Genomic DNA, 16,004 nt, shown 5'->3' on the forward strand with positions numbered 1-16,004 from the left:
ACACATCTAAAACAAGTGGGCTGCCTTTCAATAACACTTGCAGTCGACAGTATGTAGGGAGTGCCAAGAACATAGAGGAGTCCATTCCCACAGGTAAAAGTGTGAAATAAACAAGATCTGGTGACTTTACGGCTGCGGGAACCAACTGTTCCACACTTGAAAATAAGAACATAAAGAATTGAGGCAGGAGAAGGCCATTCGTCTCTGGTGCCTGCTCCAACATGGCCGACCTTCACCCCACACCCTCCCGCACTAACTCCACGTGCCTTAATTCCCCCAATAACTGAAAACGTATCACTCTCTATCTCAGGCACTCAGTGGTCACAGCTCTCCTCGGGAGAGAACTCCAAGATCCGCCACCCTCAAACCAAAGCTCTTCCCTGTATTTCAGCACATATAACAATAAACCAAACACACTTCAATGAGATCACAGCTCATTCTTTTAAACTCAAGACAAGGTGAGCTCAATCTGCTTCATCCCTCCTCAGGGGAAAACCTGCCATCGCAGAATCAATCAGTCCAGTGAACCTGTCCTGCACTCTCTCTAACACAAACATACCCTTCCTTCGGTAAGGAGACCAGACCTGTACACAATATTCCACCTGTGGTCTTGCATTCAGAGACCAACACATGCTTTGCTGATCTGATTGCCCTGAGGTTCCAGCTGTATATTCTATAACCACCTCAGTCAAGGGTCCCATTGTTAAGACCACTGTAAGTTTCAGTCACTGACCCCGTGAAGGGTAACCACTGAGTGGATGTACCTCTCGAATGGTCAGCGTGAGGGCGGCACTGATGGTTCTTGTAGAGGAGGTCTGAATGGCTGGGACCATCTCGTCAAAAAGGACCCCACTGATGGTGTGAGGGGTGGGGTGAGCAGAGAGAGGTGCTTTTACACTATTACACAGCACATGAAGAGAGGCCATTGGGCCCTTCTGTTCTGAGCAAGTGGTTCTGCTCTTGGTGAGGCTTTCCCAGCCTTCTCCATCTCCACCAGCCAGCACCTCCTTCTGCTCTTCTCTCCATCATCTGATTACAAAACTTTGCCTTAAATGCAACAAACTATTGACACCAAATGGTTGCTGTGGGAGAAAGCTCCATGTTCTTGCCCACCTCTCTGGGTAAAGGCGCTTCTCCTGAATTCCAGACTGGTTTATTAATAACTAACTTGAAACAAAGCATTCTGACTGGATGCATCACAGCCTGCTGTGGAAACCCCAGTGCACAGGAATACAAGAGGCTACAGAGAGTGGTGGACTCGGCCAGTTCCATCACGGGTACAGCTCTCCCCACCGTCGAGGACATCTACAAGAGGCGATGTCTCAGGAAGGCGGCATCCATCATCAGAGACCCCACCATCCGGGCCATGCCCTTTTCTAGATGCTGCCATCAGGCAGGAGGTACAGGAGCCTGAAGACCCACACCTCAAGGTTCAACAACAGCTTCTTCCCCACTGCCGTCAGGTTCTTGAACCCACCTGAGAAACCCTAATCCTACCTCGGACTATTTTGTTTCTCTCTTTCTTAATCTTGCACTAGTGTTGTGTTTATTTTATTGGTTAGTTTGCACACTTGTAAGTTGTGTATATTTTATGTTAAGTTTGTCCTCAGACAGTGCTGGGTATGTACGCCTGTGACAACAATAAACGTGAACATAAACAAAGCCTGAAGAGAATGCAGGGTCTGGCGTGGAGTTGGGGAGCCAGCAGTCAGGTGAGCACCACTCACTGGTGACAACACTTGCCCTCATTGTTCTGGGCCCTGCAGGCGTCACAGACCAGCACAGAAGCAGTGAGTGCACAAAGTACAATGGAAGGCACTTGATTAATTACAACACCAGAAAAACGCTCAGGGCCAAGTGAGCAGCCACAATAGACTTAGACATGTTCATGCTGCAAGAAGCAGGGGCTTGACGTTAGTGGTTCAGCCTGTCATTAACCTGGCAAAGGATGTGCTGCTTGGCCCCAAACTCCTGACACATACAGTGCCCGGTTCAGACTGCGGGGGCTGCAAGTACTCCCAATCACGCACGAGGAGTGTTTGATGTCTCTGGGCCTGTACTCGATGGAGTTCAGGAGGATGAGGGGGGGATCTGACTGAAACTTACCAGATACTAAAAGGTCAGGACAGAGTGGACATGGAGAGGATGTTTCCATTAGTGGGAGAATATAGGATCCGAGGGCACAGAATAGAAGAGGAATTTCTGCAGCCCAGTGGTGAATCTGTGGAATTCTTTGCTGTGGAGACCAAGTCACTGGGTGTATCTAAGGCAGGGACTGATAAGTTCTTGATTGGTCAGGGGTTAAGGATTACAGGGAGAAGGCAGGAGAATGAAGTTAAAGAATCAGTCATGATTGAATAGCACAAGCTCGACGGGCCGAATGGCCTAATTCTGCTCCTATGTTTTATGGTATAATCCAGCATTAACACATCTAGCCTGAGCCAGCCCAGTAACACTGGCCTAGATTAATAGGGAAAGGACATGCTAGATCTAACCCCTCAGCTACGAACGAACTGATCTCCAGGTGATGGGACAGATTTTCTTCCATGAACAGCAAGGCTTTCAGAGCTGAATTTTCAGAAGATGATGTTGAGGAGTTGATTCCAAAAATCTCTCAATGCAGGGTTAAGGATCTTTGATTTGCAGATATGTTTATAAGTAAAGCTCCAATAACTCAGCACACAGGACTTTGGTGATCTTGGACAAGCAGACTTTCTGGATAATTGGATGTCACCCAGCACGACTTTTTAATTCACTTTTATTTGTTATACAATGTTATCATAAATTTCCCAGTGAAACTAATAAGCTTAAAGGGAGTGGTCAATCAACTTAAACAACCCTGGTCAGTCTAAAGAGAGTGTGGGACACAGAGCCTCGGTGAATTGAGTGGGAGCATGGGTACTGGGGTCCCGGTAAGGGAGAAGGTGGTGTGGGAACGGGGTCCCGGTGAGGGAGAAGGTGGTGTGGGAACAGGGTCCCAGTGAGGGAGAAGGTGGTGTTGGAACGGGGTCCCGGTGAGGGAGGTCATGGTGTGGGAACGGGGTCCCGGTGAGTGGGAGGGAGCACAGGAAGCATTACCTGGTGAACCTGCTGCTGAACCACTGGGATCTCAGACGATTGAAGTTTTACTGTACATTTATCAGTCAGTTGTCTCAACCTGTGATAGCACCATCAGACATCAACTAGAACTTGATTCTAATGTGTAAAGATTTTTCACCCTTTGCTGAAGGCACCCCATCTGTGCCACAAAGGGAATTTGCAGTGAAGAGAGAGGATCCCAGTTTCAATCCCTGCTTCAGGCTCAACTGGGCAGTGAAAATGGGCAGGGAGGGTCTGGGGAGGAGAGCATCAGGCTAGTGATCAGGTTATGCCTGAAGAGCCTCTTATCTGGGGTCTGACACTCATTCAGCCACAAGGGAGCCGTGCGGTGTGGAGGTGTGGTGGTATCCAGCTGGAAACGTTGTATTCATGGACGAAGGGAATTCGTTGGGAATTCATGGACGAAGGGAAAACGTTGTATTCATGGACGAAGGGAATTCGTTGGGAATTCATGGACGAAGGGAAAACGTTGTATTCATGGACGAAGGGAATTCGTTGGGAATTCATGGACGAAGGGAAAACGTTGTATTCATGGACGAAGGGAATTCGTTGGGAATTCATGGACGAAGGGAAAACGTTGTATTCATGGACGAAGGGAATAAGTCAGTGGCGGTGTGGAAGGAGGTTGCTGTGCTGAGATGCAACAGGCTTGCATTAGAGAATTGTGCACTGGGAAACTGCACAGGGACTGTTTCAGTGAATAGTGCAGGAGCTGCAAAGGGGAACTGCTCAGGGGTTGCTGCACTGGGGAATTGAATGGGAATTGTGCAGGTTCTACACTGAGGAACTGCAAAGGGGAACTGCACAACTGCACTGGAAAATGCACCAAGGCACTGCATTGGAGCTGCACTGGAGAAATGCACAGGAACTGTACTTGGGAACTGTACAGGACTGCACTGGAGCACAGGGGCTGCACTGGAGAACTTCACAGGACTGCACTGGAGCACAGGGGCTGCACTGGAGAACTGTACAGGACTGCACTGGGTAGTTGCACAGGGAACTGAATGGAAAGAGCATTTTTACACGTTTATGCTCACAGCTGACTGTACAACAGTAAAAAGGAAGCAGCAGGAAGCCAAACAAGTTTGCAGACAAACACAGCAATCCAGTCAACATCCTACGGAAGTTTTGCTGGTTTTTCAGCAGATTTCTGTTTCAATTTTTCAGAAGGGGAGACGGCGTGAACGGTCGGGGTGGGAAGTGGTGGAGGCTGCAGCCACAGAGCCTGCCACGTTTGGAGGTGAGCACAGCATTCAATGCCACCCCCAGGCTATCCACACAGGCTCGCAGCCTCCCAGCCAGCCAGCTCGCGGCCGGTGCCAGACTCCGTGGTGCCGAGCTCTCTGGCAGCTGAGCCCGGCAGCTGCTGTCTCAGGAGCCAGTAATGAGGCACTCAGAGGCAGCAGGGTGAGGTCAGCAGGTACAGCCCTGCAGCAGAGGTGCCATCTCCTTTACCTCCCCCTCTCACCCTCCTACCCCCTCCTCCCTTCCTTTTAACCCTCCTTCCTCTCCATCCTCCCCCTCTCTCCTTCCCTCCCCTGTGTGGACTACGATTTGACGCTCTGGCACTGTGCTGGGGTTCAGGAGTCAGGGGGTTACAGACACCAAAAGCATCCACCCCTCTCTCCTCTCCCCATCTCCGTGTCTGTGACCATGTTGGGGGTGTGGGGTTGATGTGGGGGGGCGGGGGATGTTGGAGATGTATCTCAGGCATCCAGGTCACCGAAGGCTCCTGTGTTTGGGTTCATTGCGCAGTCTGCGTGGTCTGGTGAAGATCAGATGATACTCTCTTCACTTGCCCACAGCTGTCGCACAGGGCTGTTACCTCAGAGCTCCAGTGACCCGGCCTCAGTCTCGACCTCCAGTGTTGACTGTGTGGAGTTTGCACATTCTCTCTGTGACTGCATGGGTTTCCCCCGGGTACTCCCACATCCCAGAGACGTGCGGTCAGTCGGTCTCTGTAAATTACCACTGGTGTGGGTGGGTGGAAGGAGTCTGATGGCAGGAGTTGATGGGCAGGTGAGAGAGAATAACTAGGGAAGTGATTGGGAGGATTGCCTTGAGAGCTGGCTTAGACCTGATGTACCGAATGGCCTCGTTCTTTGTTCTCAGAAGATATGAGGAAACATCACATGAGAATTGATTTCCAAATCTGTCCGACTCACTGCCAGGGAACACACTGGTGTGTCCTCAGTGGTGTTCTTGGCATGAAGTCAGTCAACAATGAGGACATTAACTCTTCAGCTCCCCACCCCAAGCATGAATAAAGCCCCAAGTGTTTGTCTGAGAGAAAACTGTAGTAAAGCAATCACCTATATTAAACATATTTAAAATTATTTTTGCTTCCGTGTGTTTTTAATCTTGGTCCTTACAAGGGCTGTGATCGTTTGTGATAAATTCCATATTCTTCATTAAAACAATCCTCCTGCCCTCCTCACGAACACTCTGTCCATCTCTGAGTTTCTGGTGGGTTAGCTGAGCAGCACAGACCACCGTTCCCAAAAATAAATTGAGAAAGGCTTGTCACCCTGCACCGCTGAGGTGGCACGGGGTGTCAAAGTTTGAACAGAGTTCATCTGGAGCACTTACTTCAACTGGGAATGAGGAATAGTACAAAATATACATTCTGAATGGTTGTGTTTTGAAGCTGAAGTGAAAGCAGACACCAAGGGCCTTTGCTGCCTGGCCCTTGCTCATGTTTGGTCTGACTGTGATCCCAAACGCCAGCAGCCTCCGCTGCTGACTGGAGACAATATGTGTGGAGCAGCTTATGTTGGCTTCCCACCCACTGCCACTGAAGGTGGGGATGGTGCTGGCTGGCACACAGGGGCACGTTTCAGGGACTGAGGGAGGGGGCCCACAGGTCCAGCACTGGACCCACAGCCGAATCAACACAGGTCAACCTGGTGGGACGTCCAGAGAGGGAGGGATGGCACTGAGGAGAAAGGTGAGTGATCTTACTGAATGGAAGATCAGGCACAAGGGGCTGAACAGCCCATTCCTGCTTCTCAATCATACATTCTTATAGAATCATAGAACATAGAACACTACAGCCCAATACAGGCCCTTCGGCCCACAAAGTTGAGCTGACCTTTAAACCTCGCCTAAGACTATCTAACCCCTTCCTCCCACATATCCCTCTATTTTAAATTCCTCCATATGCTTATCTAGCAATCTCTTGAATTTGACCAATGTACCTGCCTCCACCACCACCCCAGGCAGCGCATTCCACGCCCCAACCACTCTCAGGGTAAAAAACCTCCCTCTGATATCTCCCTTGAACTTCCCACCCATTACTTTAAAACCATGTCCTCTTGTATTGGGCATTGGTGCCCTGGGAAAGAGGCACCGGCTGTCCACTCTATCTATTCCTCTTTTGTACACCTCTATCATGTCTCCCCTCATCCTCCTTCTCTCCAAAGAATAAAGCCCCAGCTCCCTCAGTCTCTCCTCATAATGCATACTCTCTAAACCAGGCAGCATCTGGTAAATCTCCTCTGCACCCTTTTCACCGCCTCCACATCCTATAATGAGGCGACCAGAACTGGGCACAGTACTCTGTGACCCACTGAGAGAAAATTAATTGCCCCAACTGTCCTAAATAGACGACCTTGATCCCTGGTTCTGGGTTTTTTTCACAAGGGCTCAGCTCCTCTTCACATTCACCCTGACAAGACTCCTCAGGATCTAACATGTTTTGATTAAGTCACATCTCACTCTTCTGAACCCCAGTGGGCATGGGTTTGATCTGCCCAACCTACCCTCATAACACAACCTGCCCATTAAAGTATTGGTTCAGGAGACCTTCTCTGAGCTGCTGCCAAAGCATTTCCTTCCTTCCTTCAATTACCAGACATTTGGGCCAAGGAAGCTGAATGCAGGGCTGCTGAAGGTGGAACAAATCAGGGAGTGTCTAGAGGCTGCATTCAGCAATGGGGAGAGCAGTCCTGGTCCTGGAGGAAGGGGAGCAGAAGGAACATGGGAGGTGGGGTTGTCCCTTCTCCCTGATCCTGCTGCAGGTGGGACTGCCTCAGACATGCCGGGTCTGAGCTTCAGCATCAGCTCAAACCCTGTCCTGTTCCTGCTCAGCTGCTGAATACTTGCAGAACCTTTGGTCATTTTTGTGAGCAGGATGTTCAAGGTTAAAGATGCTGCCAGATTGTGAATGAACAGTGATCCAAGGGGACTGGTCTCAGTATAAAGGGTTGGGGAATTATAAATCCTCAGAATTCTCTACCCCAGGGGCCATAGCTGCTCAGTCACTGAATATATCTAAGGCTGAGACTGATAGGGGTCAGGGAGTAAGTGACGGGGCAGCGAAGAGGACAAGGCACAGATCAACCATGATCAGTGGGGGGAGCACTGTATGGCTTTTGTGTTATCTTACAGTACTCATTCAAAGAATCACCAAAACATTCAGCAAACATTCAGGTAACTCTGGTTACTGCTGGTGACTGTAAAACTAATGGCATCAATGCTCGAGACGGTTTCTCAATGAGGAGCTATTGCTGAATAAAGAATGTTTGGTTGTGACAGATGGACAATTGTGGATGGGAGCTGATGTAGACACAAGAAAGGAACCCATTCTCATGCTGTGGGGGCTGCAGAGACCACCCCTTGGTTACTGTCACATCTGGAATCCTCGATCAACCGCTCTGGTTAAACACCAACACTATAATTGTTAAATTTGACATTGTCACTTTGCCTTGTTCATTCTATGAGAGAGATGCCTCATCTGGGATTCTGGAGATTTGTAAAATGCATTCCTGTAACACACTTAAAGCAGAGGGACATTACTTTCCTATTTCACTATGAGGTAGCTTAACAACACATTAAAATAGCACAAATGAGAATGAAACACAAACGTGTTTACCAGAGAGTAAATATAGCTGACAGGAGATTAAAATTGCAGCAAAGTATGAGTACTAGAAATAGCTCAAAGCAGGAAGACGGAACTAGTATCCAGCCTCAAAGAATAATGAGATCTCACAGGAGAGGTTCCATTATCAGCTACATAAGGTATCATTATTGAGATAATTAAAAGTCTTATGTAGATCTGACCATACAGCAGATGTACAGGGAGGCACAATGAATATAACGGTAAAAAAAACATTATTGCATCCTTGTGATTAGCTAAAAGTTTATCACCTGGAATTGTTGAAATGAAGATTAGAGAGGATGAAAGATCTCACAGAAAATCAGACATAACTCTCAGCTAAGTGTTGTTAACTGAACTAATCAAAGTGATTGACATAACTCCACACAAAATGCTGGAGAAACTCAACTGGTCAGGCAGCATCTATGGAGGGAAATAAACAGTCAACGTTTCAAGTCGAGACCCTTCATCAGGTCCAGGTGCTGCCTGACCTGCTGAGTTCCTCCAGCATTTTGTGCGTTGCTCCAGATTCCAGCATCTGCAGAATCTCTTGTGTTTCTGGCTTATAACTACCTGCTGCCTGATTCCTGACGGCCGAATGTTTTGATGTGACTCAGACTCTAACAAACTTCTCCAGATGCGCTGTTGAAAGTGTCCTGACTGGTTGAACCATGGTCCCATACGGCAATTCAAGTGCACAGGGACATAAAAAGCTGCAGAGTAGTGGACTCAGCCCAATACATCACAGGCACATCCCTCCCCACCATCGGGAGTATCTACAGGAGGCGCTGCCTCAAGAAGGCAACATCCTTCATCAAAGATTCCCACGATCCGGGCCGTGCCATCTTCTCACAGCTCCCATTGGGCAGGAGGTACAGAAGCCTAAAGTCCCACACCATCGGGTTCAGGAACAGCTGCTTCCCTTCAACCATTTGGTTCTTGAACCAACCGGCACAACCTTAATCACTACAGTTCACCAACACTATGACCATCTTTGATAACTTTGTACTCGATAGATAGATAGATAGCTTTAGTAGTCACATGTACATTGAAACACACAGTGAAATACTTCTTTTGTGTAGAGTGTTCTGGGGGCAGCCCGCAAGTGTCGCCACGCTTCCGGTGCCAACAGAGCACGTCCACAACTTCCTAACACGTTACGGCTTTGGAATGTGGGAGGAAACTGGAGCACCCAGAGGAAACCCACGCAGACATGGGGAGAACGTACAAACTCCTTACAGACAGCGGCTGGAATTGAACCCGGGTCGCTGGTGCTGTAATAGCGTCACACTAAACACTTTTTTGTTCTAATTATGTTCTTTCTTGTAAAAATTGTGCATAATTTATGTTTAATTTGTGTTTTTTGTGAAAAGCTTATCTGATGTGATGTGCCTGTGATGCTGCTACAAGTTTTCCATTGCACCTGTGCCCACATGCACTTGTGCATCGGACAATAAACTCGACTTTGACTTTGAATTCATGTAATAAAGATAAAAGCCAGCACAATAAATGCATTAAAAATAAAATAACTTGCATTAAAGTCACCAACACAGCTACAGAGGTTCACTGGAACAGAATTTTCTTCACTTAGCTCGTGCAGTGCTATGTAGACTTGGATCTTTGATAATAGAGTTGACGAATTGCTGTCTGGGAATGCCGATGTTGGGGGAGCCCCACAACCATCGCAGGGAACAAGGGTGTGAGGATTAGACTGTGAAACAGGTTCTGTAACTGCATGCTCAGCAACACCCCCACCCACAGTTCTGGTGCAAACGTTGACATGATACATAGTCACCCTTGCATGTTGCTAGCTATACCTTGCTAATTGGAAGAGTTTACCCTATAATACGAAAAGCCTGTAATAGGTTTAAAAACAAGACAATCCAAGCAATGATAAATAAAGAGGATTTCCTGATGTAGCAGTATAGCTTAAGCTGTTAAATAGAAGTTCTGAATTCAAGCTATTGCTTAGTTTGAGAGGAGGGGTGTACTGGCTTGGAATTGAGGGTCTGATACACTTATGAAGGTGAGATGTTGTACCAAAGTTCAATCTAATCAGTCAGTTGAAAGTTGCAGACATTTCTCCCAATGTGTAAGAAACAGTTCAGCACAGGAACAGGCCCTTCGTCCCACAATATTGTGCCAAACTAATTAAACTAATGATGCCTAATTACACCAATCCCTTCTACCTGCACATGACCCATGTCCCTCCATTCTCTACATATTCACGTGCCTGTCTAAGAGCCTTTCAAATGCCTCTATTGTATCTGCCTCCACCACCACCCCGGCAGCACATTCCAGGCACCCACCGCTCTCTGTGTAAAAAACTTCAGGACATCTCCTTTAAACTTTCCCTCTGTCACCTTAAATGCATGCCCTCTAGTCATAGAGTCATACAGCACAGAGGCAGGCCCTTCGGCCCAACTCATCCATGCCAACTGTGTTGCCCAGTGAGCTGGTCCCATCTGCCCACGTTTGACCCACAGCCCTCTAAACCTCCCCTATCCATGGACTTATCTCAATGGCTTTTAAACATTGCTAATGTTCCCGCCTCAACCACTATTTCTGGCAGCTCATTCCAAATACGCACCACCCTTTGTGTGAAGAAGCTGCCCCTGATGTCCCTTTTAAATCTCTCACCTCTGACCTTAAACCTATGCCCTCTTGTTTTTAGCACCCCCTCCTTGGGAAAAAGACTGTGTGCTTTCAGCCTGCCTGTGTCTCTCATGATCTTATAAACCTCGATCATCACCCCTCAATCTTCTACACTTCAGGGAATAAAGTCCTGGTCTACACAACCTCTCCTTGTAGCTCAGGCCCCCAAGTCCAGGCAACATCCTGGTCAATCTCTTCTGCACTCTTTCTAGTTTAATAACATCTTTCCTATAACAGGGTGACCCAAAACTGTACACAGTGCTCCAAGTGCGGCCTCACCAACGAGTTATATAACTGCAACATAACTTCCCATCTCCTACACTCTGTGCCCCGACTGATGAAGGCCAGCGTGCCAAACGCCTTCTTCACCACCCTGTCTACCTGTGACACTGCTTTCAGTGAACTATGCACTTGCACTCCTAGTTCCCTCTATTCCATAACGCTTCCCAGGGCCCTGCCATTCACTGTACAAGTCCTGCCCTGGTTTGATCTCCCAAAATGCAAAGCCTCACATTTATCTGGATTGAAAGCCATTTGCCAATCCTCAGCTCACATACCCAGCTGATCAAGATCCCACTGTAATTTTTCATAACCTTCTACGCTGTCTACAACACCACTGACTGTGGTATCATCATATCTAGGGTATCTACAACACCTGTCTACAACACCACTGACTGTAGTATCATCATATCTAGGGTATCTACAACACCTGTCTACAACACCACTGACTGTAGTATCATCATATCTAGGGTATCTACAACACCTGTCTACAACACCACTGACTGTAGTATCATCTGCAAACTTACTAACCACTCCATGTACATTCACGTCCAAATCGTTTATAAAATTACAAACAACAAAGGTCCCAGCACCGATCCCTGTGGCACGCCACTAGACACAGGCCTCCAGTCTGAGAAACAACCCTTGACCATCACCCTCTGCTTCCTACCACTGAGCTAATTATGAATCCGGTCTGCTGTCTCTCCCTGGATCCCATGTGATCCAACCTTCCAGACTAGCCTGCCATGAGGGACCTTGTCAAAAGCCTTGCTAAAGTAATGTCTAGTATAAGACAATTTGACCCTGGGAAAAAGATACTGGCTCTCTACTCTACCTATGCCTCTCATAATTCTATCAACTTCTGATTCTATAAATGTCTCCCTTCAGCCTCCACCCCTCCAGAGAAAACAACCCAAGATTTTCCAACCTCTCCTTATAGCACATGCCCTCTAATCCAGGCAGCATCCTGGTGAACTTTTTCTGCACCCTCTGCAAATACACTTGCAGAATTTCTCTGGGAGTTTGTAGTGGACAAGGGCAATGTTGAGGGAAAGAGCTCCCAGTGATATCAGTTGATTCCATTGCTGTGGCCACCTAATGTCCAGTGATCAGTGACGGCCATGGGGAGAATGGAGCCAGGGCAATGGGTGAGAGATGAAAACATTTACACTTCACTTTGCTCTCCAACATAATTGACATGGTTGAAGCATTGGTGCTTGTGACGCAGGCTGTGTTTCTGCAGTTTGTGTAGCTGTGTATCATTACAGCAGGTTCTCCGTTTGTTGTAAGGAATCAGCTAATTGGCAGAAGGTAATCGTTCCAACACGTCCCAGTGTTGGATCCTGATGACAAATTCCTCAGTGCTGACTCATTGTGAAGCTTATTAACTCCAATTGTCATGATCCAGGAAACCTGCTAATATGTACAGCCACAGGGCAACAGCAAGACAGGACACTGCATTACCTCTGGGTTAATGCTGTAGGAAGCTCTGAGTACAATTCCCACACCCAGAGATCTGCCAAATAAATAGAAAACGTGCTAAAGACAATAATCAGTTAAACTGCCTCAAGGGTTTTTTCCCCTGGTCAGTGCCTCAGAGATCAAAACTACAACTGCTCCTTCTTAGACACTGATGTCGGGTTCTCCTAACCAGACCACCTGAGGGTTCAACTGATTATAAAGAGTCTTTTACCCAGCCTCTGTTTATCAAACCTGGGGTATCGCGTCCTTTCTTAATCACTTTCTCAACTTAACCTGCCCCTCTCAATGAATTACACACGTATAGCTCTAGGTCTCTCTCTGCACCTGTTAGGACTGCTTTATATTGCCCTTTCTCTTTCTTCTCACCAACATAGAGGGCAGGCACTTAAGGTGAGAGGGGAAAAGTTTAAAGGAGATGTGTGGGGCAAATTTTTTCCAGAGAGTGGTGGATGCCTGGAACGGGCTGCCAGGGGTGGGGGTGGAGGCAGATACCATAGAGGTGTTTATAAGGCTGTTAGACGGATGCATGGATATGCAGGGAATGGAGGGATGTGGATCACGTGCAGGCAGAAGGGATTTAGGATAATTTGACATTGTGTTCGGCACAGACATCACGAGCTGGAGGGCCTGTTCCTGTACTGTTCTATGTTCAAACATGTAACATCACATCTCTCGGCATTAACATACATCTATCACCGACCCACCCATTCCAACCGCCTGTCTATATTCCCTTGAAGTCTATTCCTGTCCTCTTCCCTGTTCACTACACCTCCAAGTTTTGTGTCATCTGCAAATTTGGAATTTGTGTCCTGAACACCTAAGTGCAAGTTTACCTGTACACACCCTGGCCACCTGTACACACCCTGTCCACCTGTACATACTCTGTCCACCTGTACACATCCTGTCTACCTGTACACACCCTGTCCACCTGTACGCACCCCCTCAGCCCTGTCACCTGGCTGGAGGAGAGGTGGTGGGAGTGTTTGAGTGAGGAGATTCTGTGTGTGCAGCCAATGCACTGACGCCAGTTTCTTTCTCCACTCTTTGCTCGGCCGTGTCTGTCAGGCTGGTCTCTGGATGTTTACATTTTTCCCTGCTGGTTCTGATGTTGTCTGACTGATTTCACAGTCATGTCCATCCATGCATCACAAGGGACCTCTTGCCAGAACAAAGTAATGGATGAGAAGAAATCGTGTTTTATCTGCAAAGATTCTGCACTGATTGCGTGTGTAAAACTGGGTCTCGGAGCTTTTTCTCACCTGCACAAACACATCTAGCTTTGTTGTAGGTTTATTGACAAGAGATATCAGTTTCAAATCTAAGATTCCAATTGAAGTGTATGAAGTTGCTGCAGTTTAGGCAGAAGCAGCCGCCCCCATCCGATCGTTGGTGCCACAGCACTGACAGCTGAGCTTCCTTGTCCCCAGCCTGAAGTTGATGGGTGATCGATTACATTCGTCTCTAAATTAAGTACAGCCAAAAACCAAATGGAAGATAAACTTGAGCAATAGCTCATTATGACACTGATTATGGCACAACCCTCCCCTCCACTGAGGACATCGTCAAGAGGCATTCATCACTCAGGACCCTCACCATCCGGGACATGCCCTGTTTTCGTTACTACCATTGGGGAGGGGGTACAGGAGCCTGAAGACCCACACTCAGTGATTCAGGAACAGCTTCTTCCCCTCTGCCATCAGATTTCTGAACGGTCCATGAACCCATGAACACTCCCTCGTTATTCCTCTTTTGCACTATGTATTTATTTCTGTAACTATCATGTCTTGCACTGTATGGCCGCCACAAAACAACACACTTCACGACATCTGTTGGTGATAATAAACCTGGTTCTGATGCATGTATCAACAACACCCATCACAGCACACGCAGCAGGGTTTCCCCTACATTCATTACATTCATCCTCAATGCACAGATCTTTCACTGCTTGTCACCCCAACACTCGTTACACGGATCTTCACTGCGCTGATCCTTGTACACCGACACTCGTTGCACTGATCCTTAATGCATAGATCATTGTCACACTCACCCTTGTCACTGAGACCCTCATTACACTGGCATTCAACACATTAATGCTCACTAGAGTGTTGCAAATTACAATGGCCAATTATTACTACATGGATTCTCATTACACCATACATGTTACATCACTGGACTGGAACTCCCACCCAACACGTCTGTGGAAGCACCTTCACAGCCTGCAGAAGTTCAAGAAGGCAGCTCAATGCCAATTCTTTTAGGGACAGTTGGGGATGGGCAATAAATTTCTGCGCATGTTCCAAAGCTTCTCACAACATCAGTGCATTAAAATACCAGCTGTAATTACTCTGGATATAGCCAGGGGCTTTGCCATCAAAAGTTTCTGGGCAATTAGGTCCTAAATTTACATATTACAAATAAGAATTTAACTTAAAATAACATCTTCAAAACCCCAACTGCTGTAATGTAAGAATCACAATTGACCAAGTTGCACAAAGCAAGATCCCACACACAGTGAAAGGATAAATGACCAGGTTATTGGACAAGTATTTGACAGTACAGCAGGGCATTGCCTGATCACCTGACAACAACCCAGTTATTTCTCTCTCAGTGAGGCTGGTAGCATTGGCAGGGACCACACTTGTTGCCCATTCCCAAAGGCCCCTCAGCAGAATGGCTTGTTAGACCACATGAACGATTGGTGAAGTGCCAATGATTGAAGGAAGAGCCACACACAGCTCAGGCCTGGGCAGGACATTAGTGACTCTGACAGATTTTTACGGTGATCTCGTCACGTCATGATGCTGTCTAACCTTTTTATTCAACTTTGATGAAACTGGAAAAACTGAATGGATTTCTCTGGAAGTCACAAATAAGACCTTGTGATGGGTACATCTCACAAGCTCCCTGTGACACTCTTAGACAACACAAAATATGTCTGAAGACCCGCAAGCGACGTCAATACGTGACATGCAAGAGGAAAACTGAAAACTCTCAGTGGTCACCCAGAACCAGCCTTAGAGCACAGAGTAACAGTGTCCGATCCACAAGGTTGGAGAAATGGTATAGTCTGCCTCCCTAAGGAGCGTGTCTGGCTCTGTGCAGAATGACTGGTCTAGCACTGAGTGAGAAGACTCCTGCTTTTCTAACTAACAGCATGTAGGCTCCTTGTTGTCATGGTCTGATTTGAATGTTTGTCTCTGGATCATTAGATTCGTAACATGATCATTACTGCACTTAGAGCACTTCCGATGCAAGGTCCAAACTTTCTTGTGAAAGGTGGCACCTCTGACAGTGAAGCAGTCCCCATTGAGGTTCAGAATGCTGAGCCTGGATGATGTGCCGGAGCAGATTTAATTGGCCATCCAGACAGATGAGTGTTTCATTCACTCCAATGTAACAATCAGTGTGGTTCCAACACAATGCAAACAACAAAAGTACTTTTTAGTTGAAACAGTGATTGTCATCCAGTGATCAGCAGAACACCTGAAATTATACACACAACTTTACGACTGACATACGCTGTTGGTTAAGATATAGTTGGGGGATCAATTTGGAAATTGGTCTTAACTCACAACATCAGACTGTCTCCAACAAACACCATGCAGAAGAAAGA

General features: G+C 47.2%; 1 protein-coding gene across 8 annotated transcripts in view; it reads right to left on the minus strand.

Annotated features, from left to right (window-relative positions):
* The window catches only part of LOC127583041 (growth factor receptor-bound protein 10-like), a 112,395-nt gene that overhangs the window by 48,348 nt on the left and 48,043 nt on the right, over window positions 1-16,004 (minus strand). The window lies entirely within an intron of this gene.

This window comes from Pristis pectinata, chromosome 25 (genome assembly GCF_009764475.1).
Source record: "Pristis pectinata isolate sPriPec2 chromosome 25, sPriPec2.1.pri, whole genome shotgun sequence".
Taxonomy (NCBI): domain Eukaryota; kingdom Metazoa; phylum Chordata; class Chondrichthyes; order Rhinopristiformes; family Pristidae; genus Pristis; species Pristis pectinata.